This window comes from Cucurbita pepo, unplaced genomic scaffold (assembly GCF_057944985.1).
Source record: "Cucurbita pepo subsp. pepo isolate OVF unplaced genomic scaffold, ASM5794498v1 scafford_8, whole genome shotgun sequence".
In the NCBI taxonomy this organism is placed as follows: Eukaryota; Viridiplantae; Streptophyta; class Magnoliopsida; order Cucurbitales; family Cucurbitaceae; genus Cucurbita; species Cucurbita pepo.
The window spans coordinates 68783-78372 of record NW_028257913.1 but is presented as its reverse complement, the minus strand read 5'-3'; the positions used below and the strand labels follow the sequence as shown (position 1 = coordinate 78372).

The 9590-nt window shown below is 34.5% G+C and overlaps 1 non-coding gene across 1 annotated transcript; it reads left to right on the top strand.

Moving 5' to 3' along the window:
• Positions 1-8387: 8387 nt before the first annotated feature.
• On the top strand, positions 8388-8461 carry TRNAR-UCG (transfer RNA arginine (anticodon UCG)). Its single transcript has one exon. It is a non-coding gene; the product is annotated as a tRNA-Arg (tRNA).
• Positions 8462-9590: the final 1129 nt, after the last annotated feature.

Below are 9590 nucleotides of genomic sequence, written 5' to 3'. Positions count from 1 at the left end.
GCGGATACTCATGAAACTCCTGAGACTCTTGCTGAGAAACCAGAGGTGAAGCAAGTGGGAGTTGAGGTTGAGTTGCTCAAAGATTCACAGAGTGATGTTGTAGCGGATACTCATGAAACTCCTGAGACTCTTGCTGAGAAACCAGAGGGAAGCAAGTGGGAGTTGAGGTTGAGTTGCTAAAAGATTCACATAGTGATGTTGTAGCAGATACTCAAGAAACTCCTGAGACTCATGCTGTTGGCGAGGAACTCGGTCTATCATTCAAAACACAGAAGGCGATACCATTTCACTCGGAGGTTAGTTGAAGATGGTGATGTGTTTTGAGAAGATAGAGGGTGCAAAGAATCCAGCAAACATGTTGACAAAATGTGTTGATGTTGGAATATTGAGGTTGTGCAAAACCTCAATTGGTATGGTGCAGTGAAGATGCTCATGGTCGTTTGAGAGTGAAATTCTTGGTTGACTAGATCAGTCTCCAAGTGGGAGAATTGTTAGGCTTATGGAGCCTGATACTTATTTATAGCTTGGTCAACGGTTATATCCGGTAAAGCTATATTTAGTAAAGCTATATCCGGTAAAGCTATATATGGTAAATAGCTATATATAGTAGATGGCTAAATCTGGTAAAGCTATATATAGTAAACTATACCATATATATATATCTGGTCCGGTAGAGCTTTGAAAATGTACTTTTCTATTCTCTGTACTCTCTCTCTTGTTGTACATACCTGAAGTCATCAATACAAAATCCTTTTAGCCAGAGTTCTCCTTGCAACTTTTCTCTATCCTTTTTCTTTGTGTTCATCTAGATCGAGCGTGTGCATTGTTGTGCGATCCTAACAACTGGTATCGATCATAACAGGACTGCCGTTAAGAATATCCTCAAGTATCTTAGGAGAACGTGGCACTATATGCTAATGTACGGTGCTAAGGATCTGATCCTTACAGGGTTTACTGACTCAGATTTTCAGACCGATGTAGATTCGAGGAAATCGACATCAGGATCTATCTTCACTCTGAACGGAGGAGAAATAATATGGAGAAGCATAAAGCAAGGTTGCATTGTTGATTCTGTTGGGTTTTATGTCCTAAAACTCATAGTTTGTAAACAAAAACATATTCTATTTTTAATAAAGTTATTATTGTTGTTTATTCAGTAAAGATTGTTATTGAATAAAGTGAACTTTACGATCATTATTCTAAATCCAATAAACTAAGAACACTCTGGCTATAGTTTGATTACTTGAACTATATGTAGAGACATAAGAGTGGATCAAGTTCAAGTATATAGTCAAAATGATCTATAGTATAAGGATAAGGCTGAGTACCTTATTCTGGGGACACTATGGATGCGGCCCACTTTTGTATATGATATAAACAATGTGATCACTAAATTGTACATGTGGAGACATGTGAGTGGGGGCATCCTATGCAATGAGTATTGCATAAGATCGGACCATGAAGAAAACCACTCTCACTTTATAATGTCGTTTACTGTTGAGACTGATTTTCTTTTCATTCGATAACCTAGGTAACTCGGTTTTAATCCTGAGCTAACCATGAACTCCTGTTTATTCGGAATTATCCTTATATTTTTATGGGTGAGAGTGGCTCTAGTTCGCCGACTCAATAGGCCTCCCATTAAGCACTGACTCTAGGTCTTGAACAAGGGGCCCCACCCTCTCATTGGCCTGAGAGGGATTCGGTTTACTGGTTGGACCACAAACCAATTGTTCATTAGAGGATCAGTGAGACATAAGGAACAAGAAGTAACTTTAGGGGTAAAACGGTAAATTGACCCATCTCTAGTTACAAACAACCTGTGAAGGATCGACTTACTAATCATGGTTATATCAAATGGACAGAAATATATCTATAGTGAGGGGAGTGCTACTACTAGGCTACAGTGGAGTGTCCTAGTGGTTAACGAATGTTGGTTAACAAGGTTAATGAGTTTAGCCGGTTAATCTTGGATCGTTGGAGCCCATGATCTATAGGTCCATTAGGTCCCTCTGCAAGCTCATATCGGACTAAACCATAGAACAGTGTGACGAGTATGTTCGAGGTGGTTCGAAACCGGTTCGTGAAGAAACTTGAGCGACAAAAGGTTAGTATTCAAACTCATTGAGTTTTAATGCTTTTGAAACATGCTAGCTAATTTACTATAATTGATGTACTTAGAGGGCCTAAGATCCAAATTGCTTCCGCATGTGTTATATTAACATCATCACAGTTGTCATGAAAACTTTATGGTTATAGAAACTAGACACCCCAAGGATTGTGTCAAAGAAAATTTGAAGCAATTAGGATACCAATTTCTCGAGAATGGAGGTCCCGTACGTCAACTACGAGGTAAGTAACCATCTTAGACTTTTCTTAAGAAATACTTGTAGGAATTGCTTGAATTTTTATATAAACATTAAATCAAGTATGAATTAAAGATATATGAAAGAAAAATATCAAGAACCATGAGTTAAGACCCTCAACCGATCAAATTTCTTGAGATTTAAGTAACATCAAAATAACCCACTAAATGAATTCCGGCCCAACTTTTAATTCTGAGCATACTATGGTATGTTAAGATTATATATGCAATTTGATAGTCATTGCACAAAGTTGAGTAGTTAAACCAAATAACGGTATAAAATGACCATAATGCCCTTAAGGCAACTTACCTTCGGTTCATGATCTAAATGGCCTCTGAATGCTATGAAACTTTGTAGTAGGCCCCCTTTTTTTATTTTTTTTTATTATTATTCTTTTATTATTTTTTATTATGATTGATGACATTGGAACATTTGCAGAGGTCAAACCAAGAATTAGGTGATATAATGACCAAAATGCCCCCATGACCTTTTAAAGTATTTCAAGGTCTAAACCCCTCTAAATGACTTACAACTTCTTACAAAGCCTATAAGGGCATAAAGATATTTTCAAGATTTCAAGTGGTTAAAAATGAGAAGCTTTGATACCATGCTAAGAATGAGAAACATAATTGGGATCGAAAGTCCAATTTTCATTAATGTTCATGTTTAAATAGGATACAAGCAACCAACTAAATCGTAGAAATAAAAGAAATCCATAATCTCATTGTTTCATTTTTTATTCCCAATAACTATATTTATTTTCAAGCAAGAGTTTTTGTCGGTAAAAAAGAAATCAAATGGATTCAAGGGAGCTTTTCATAACGTATCAATAAGTAGACCCATGCTTCGAGTTGTTTCATGCTATAAATAAAAGCGAACACTCAAGAAATCCGTCGTACAGGCTAAATAATGTTGAGAAGGCTAGTGACATTGATCCGCAAGACTAAATAAACTAATTGGTTCTATAGGATATACTATAAATAAAAATTAGTACATTCCCCCATCCACTAACAACCAATTTCTAAAAGGGAGGAAAAATCCTAATGGATTATTGCTCTACAAACCTTAGAATTTACATAAGGTTGACAACTACCATCATATCAATCAACCAATATCAATGTTGAAGACTGAAAACCAAGAAAAATACTATACAAGCTCTACAACTACCAAGGTAAGAAAAACATTAGGTAGCACTCAAGAATAAGGGACCAAGGTCCTTAAACTAAGAAACTCAAGAAACTCCAGACCTCCCACGGTATATCATGTTCTTGTAGGTACCACTCAAGAATAAGGGACCAAGGTCCTTAAACTAAGAAACTCAAGAAACTCTTAAGACCTCACACGATATAGCATGTTCCTAACTTAGACTTCGTAGCTTTCAACGTATGAAGCCTTGAGTGTAGATATTGAGACTATGCCGCTTGGAATGTATGAAGTGCAATGATTGACTTGTTTGTAATGATTATATCAATTGATACAACTTCTCCTACCGTGCATAAAAGTGCAACTCTAAATATATAGTTGAGTGACCTATAGTTAACAATAAAAATTTATTAATTAAACAGTTTAATTATTTAATTTTGGGTCCTTGAATCTTATAATCTATATGTTCATAAGGTCTCTTTAATAACTCATATGCTCATTACACTAAAAGGTTCACTTTAGTTAAAAGAAAAATTAAAATTTAGTATATTAGATATATTAAATATAAAGAAGAAAATAGATCTAATTTAAAGTGTTCAAATAAATATTTAATATATTAAATACAAATAGAAAAAAATATATTTAGTTTAAAGTTTTTATTGAATATATTAGATATATTAAATATAAATAGACAAAATAATAATAATAAACATAAAAGCAAAAAATATATTTATTGTATCACACTTCCATTCTTGGCTGAGAATCTCCCGATTATACCCCGACCATAACTCTGCATCATTTTTCAACATAAATGATGCACATGTCACCTTTTGATCATCGAGACAGTTCATTAATAAGAATATTGTCTTAATTGATGATTGCCACAATTGTGTCTTTGTTGGGTCTCGTGAGGCACCATTAAAGGTACGAGGATCTATCCCTTGAAATCCTGCATACAACACTTCTCGCAATGACTGCGTACTGTTGGTCTGCAGGGTGGTCACCACCATTTGCATCCGAACCTAGAATGATTCCCACATTATGGTAGTCATGGGGTCCATTCTAAGCGTTGGTGCCACTAGGGGTGGCACTGCTGTGTCGGTTTGAGTTACTGATCCTTCACGAGATGGACTCCCTCTACCTCTACCCCATCATCTAACAAGGGGTCATCTTCTTCCCCTACACCCTCTTCCACGTCCTCTAGGTGACATGATCTATAATCAACACGTAATTACTCTTAAGTGAGGATCTCTCGGTACAAAAAATATGTCATACACTATATCATTATAAACACACAACTGATTCAACAATAGCACACTTGACAATAACATTCAATATCTTTTTTTATTATTTTATGTATGACGTACTTTATGGCGACGGAGCATCAGCGGTGGAACCATGGAACGTACTAAAACTACGTCGTATGCTAGTCAACAGAATCTGTAACCTAGAGCTTTGATACCAATTGTAATGACCCTATTTTTCTACTAAAATAGAGTCGCTACGATATGAGTGACCTGACCTGACCTTTTTTTGCGAAAACATTCATTTAAATAATTCATAACACACTAGATGACTTTCACCCATTCTCATATATGGTAAGTAGATGAGTAGTTTCCTTTAGTGTTGATTTTGAGATTTGAACAATGGGACCCACCCTTCTTAAGTGCTCAAGAGGGACTTAGTTTATGATTGAATCTTAGACAAATGGTTTATTAGAGAATTAGGGGCATTAAGGTGAAAGATATAATTAGGGGGTATAACAAACTTTTCACTCAGTTGTAATTACCAAAAAATTGTGAATGATTGACTTGCTTGTAATGATTATATCAATTGACACAACTTGTTCTACCGTGCATAAAAGTGCAACTCTAAATATATAGTTAACAATGAAAATTGATTAATTAAGACCTTAGTTTAGTTAAAAAAGAATTTGAAGGGTACAAATTAAAATTTAATCTAAGAAAATAGATCTAATTTGAAGGGTTGGAATAAATATTTAATATGTTAAATAAATACAAATAGAGAAAAATATATTTAATTTGAAGTGTTTATTTAATATAACAGATATATCAAATATAAAAAATAAAAAATAAAAAATAAAAAATAAAAAAACTTAATCTGAACAGTTCACATTTATATTTAATACATTAACTAGATTAAACATAAAAGCTAAAAGTAGGTTTATTGTATCACACTTCCATCTTGGCTGAGAATCCCCCGGTTATTCCCCCGACTATTAACTCTGCATCATTTTTTAGTATAAACGATGCACAAGTCACCTATTGATCATCCGGACAGTTCATTTATAACAACTCAAAATTTTCTACTTAAATTAAGGTCGCGACTGTATACATATCATAAATATTGAATGCGTAAATACTTCATTTAAACCTTCATGAATCATAACCTTCAGCTTAAAACACAGTCATCGACTTACGTGTTTCGAAAACACCTTTAAAAACAACACAACAAAAGGCTAAATAAAATCAATGAACGTTTAAATTAAAAACATCCTATCCTAGTCTAAGTCTAAGAAAATAAATACGACTACTCTATGCATGTGTCATATTCTCCAGTTGCGATGCCGTCGTCAGCCGTACAGGAATGCCTTGTCTTAATATGAAATAAAGGTAGCATGTGGGTTGAGTATTTTAAGAAATACCCAGTAAGTGACCCTACTATTAGGGATTAAATGCAAGAACATGCGAATGCAATGACGGGACCTATCATTTAAATCCATTTTCCGACGGTACTGTCCTAACGGGTAATTTGGATGTGTATCATATACTCTACACATAGCCCATACGTTCAAGTATGGACTCACCAGTCAGTTCGCACACCGCTGGGCCACCTTCCTTGTGAGGCGAGCATACTCCGGAAGCTCCTTAGGCTAGACACCCGTTAGAACTAGTAACCGTCACGACAACATTAGGTTAACCATAATGATCGTACCCCTGCCTGACCGTCGCAGCATTATGATAAACATAATGATCATTTTCCTGCTTGGTCATCGAAGCATTATGATAACCATAATAATCGTATTCCTGCCTCATAACGTATTCGTCCGTACTATCGTGAAGGGTAAAGGGTATCCCCCAATGCATGAGAACACAATAATGCATGAAGTCCCAACATTTTTTCATTTTCATTATCATTTAATACAACCCCACTAGCGTTCCGTACATCCCATATCATTTTTCATATCACTTATCATATCTTTCATGCATACGCTGGGGTTGTATTTCATGCTAGTTCGTCGTTTGGCATGCCAATCATATCATATCATTCAAATTACATAAGTGTGTCACAATCATAACATTTCGTGCTTCCAAGCATAATAATTTTCATCATATACGTATCATGCCATAACATATCGCATCACAATATTCTTATCATAAACATGTCAATTTTATCACATATCTTACCATAACATATTTCATATCGTCTTTATATCATATCACAATATATATACATCAATGATTCACATGTCGTATCATAATCATATCATATCGTAAACACTTTGTGGTCATATCGTTCCCTAACTTATCATAGCCTTAACATTCTTATACCTATCACAGTCATGTCGTTACATAAACGTACCCTGACATTATCGTTCTATCAATCTATCATAATCCTATCTCTTTCTACACATAACCTAACTATATTCTTTTATCAACCACTCATATCCATAGTACTTCAAGATGTAACCTAACCTTCACGTTTCATGAACAAATCTTACTTCTATCGATTCACAAATAATGCACACATATCAGTATATATGACACGTGCAGAACCACGGGCATGTGTCAACATCAAATATAACCATGTCAATAGTAAGGTCACTTACCTCGTTAGCTTAAGTTGTTGTCACGAATATATCCTTAATGAAAGTTCGATTATGTCCCTTGAAATCCAAGTCAACCTATGTGAGCTCATGACATCAGTTTCAAGTTTGAACCCAATAAAATTATTTTTATAATTTAGATTGGTCCATTGTTAAAAGTAAATGTTAGGTACCTAATAATTATATTTTTTTTTATTAAAACTCTTATTTTCTATGATTTTGTATAAAACAATTGATAGAGTTATTTCAAGTTATTTTTGGTATGTATTTACTTTCCTTTCTATATTTAGTTTAAGTTTTTTAATACTGGAATCTTCCTTCTTTTTTGTGTGAAAAATTCATTTAAATAATTCATAACACGATGCCATGGACTTAAAAATTCGCAATAAAACCTTAAAAAAAATAACGATAAATAAACAACGTGAAATTTGTATAAAACAAAAAAAGAATAAAACAATGTCCTAATCTAACTTAAGGACTACAAAATAAATAAAATGCAACTTATCGTAACACAAGTTACATGGTCTTTAATGTGACGAGTGGGCCGTGTGTAGGAACCCCTGTACTCAATAAGTGGCCCGACTATTGGCGTTATGAAATGAAGTCACATGAAATGTAGTCATCAACTGTACAAGAGTTCATTTCATTCTCTTGAAGGCTTTCTAGTTCAGGCTAAATTAGATGTGTAATACTTCTCTACACATGGCCCACACCTACGAACGTGGGCCCACTAGGTAGGGTCGCACGCTCCCTAGGCCTACTGGTCTGGCTAGCACTCGCTGAGAGTTGTTGCTGGACACCCGTAGGGAATAATGATTGTCGTAGCATTATGGCGAATAAGATGATCACAATCAGTCTCATGAAGTACGCGTCCGTGCTCATCATAATGGGGCAGTATCTCGATACACATGAACACACAATTATGCATCAGGTCCCCATACTTTCCATTACGGTATGATAAGTAGGAATTCAAACATAAAAGTATAAAAATATATATTTATATTAATGTATTTGCATAAACTTTAAAAAATGATTGCATAGCGCAGTGGATTAGCGCGTTTGACTTCGGAACAGAAGGTCGTGGGTTTGACTCCCATTGTAGTCAACATAAAACTACATTATAGTCACTTACGTGACTCATCCACTCACTCTAACTTGCAATTACGGGACCTATCATCATAACGTACTAGAACCTAAGCCTCCTTTCATTCTCTAGTAGCTCTTAGTGCCCCGGACACCCGTTAAGGGGGGTACAAGGTCACAACATTTTTTTCGTTTTTATTATTGTTTAATACAATCCCTCTAGCGAACATATCATATCATTTTTCATATCATTTCTCATATCGTTTTATTTACGAATCTGAGTCATACCGTTATAGGAACGTATAGCATCCTAACCATATCGTTTTATTTACGAATTTGAGTCATACCGTTATAGGAACGTATCCTAACCATATCGTTCTATCATTCTATCATAATCATATCCTTTTCTATACATAACCTAACCATATGCTATGTCAATCATATCTTAGTCATATCGTTCCATTACGTTTATCGCATCCTTCTCGAATCCTATCTCACACATATCATTGATTATGTCAATCATATCTTAGTCATATCGTTCCATTACGTTTATCGCATCCTTCTCGTATCCTATCTCACACATATTATTGAACACATGATGATGTAAGAGTTATCATATCATTCACGTATCATAACATATACATAACATATCATAGTCATATCGATTTATAAACAATTCAAACATATGAAGTTTATGACACATGCAAAACCACAGGGCACGTGTCAGCATCAAATATAATCATGCCGATAGTAAGGCCACTTACCTGATTAGCTTAAGTTGTTGTCACTAATTTAAAGTTCAATTCTATCCTTTGAAATCCAAGTCAACTCATGTGAGCCCATGACATCAGTTTTAAATTCGAACTTTTACAAAATTATTCCTTTAATTTATAATGATTATGTTAGATTTCATGTGAACATTAGAATATTTGCATGAATAAAAGTCCGAGATATTTAAAGTTCAATTTTTTTTTGCTGGGTTTAGTTCTTTTCACCCTATCTCCATTTTTCTTTTTATATTTAATTTTAAATTCTATTTATTGAATCTTTCCTCTTTTTTCTATTAGTATTGGTCTGTATTTTATTTTTTCCTCGGGGTTATTTTCTTTTCTCCCAGTATTTAATTTTAATTTTTAATTCTTTTGTTTTAT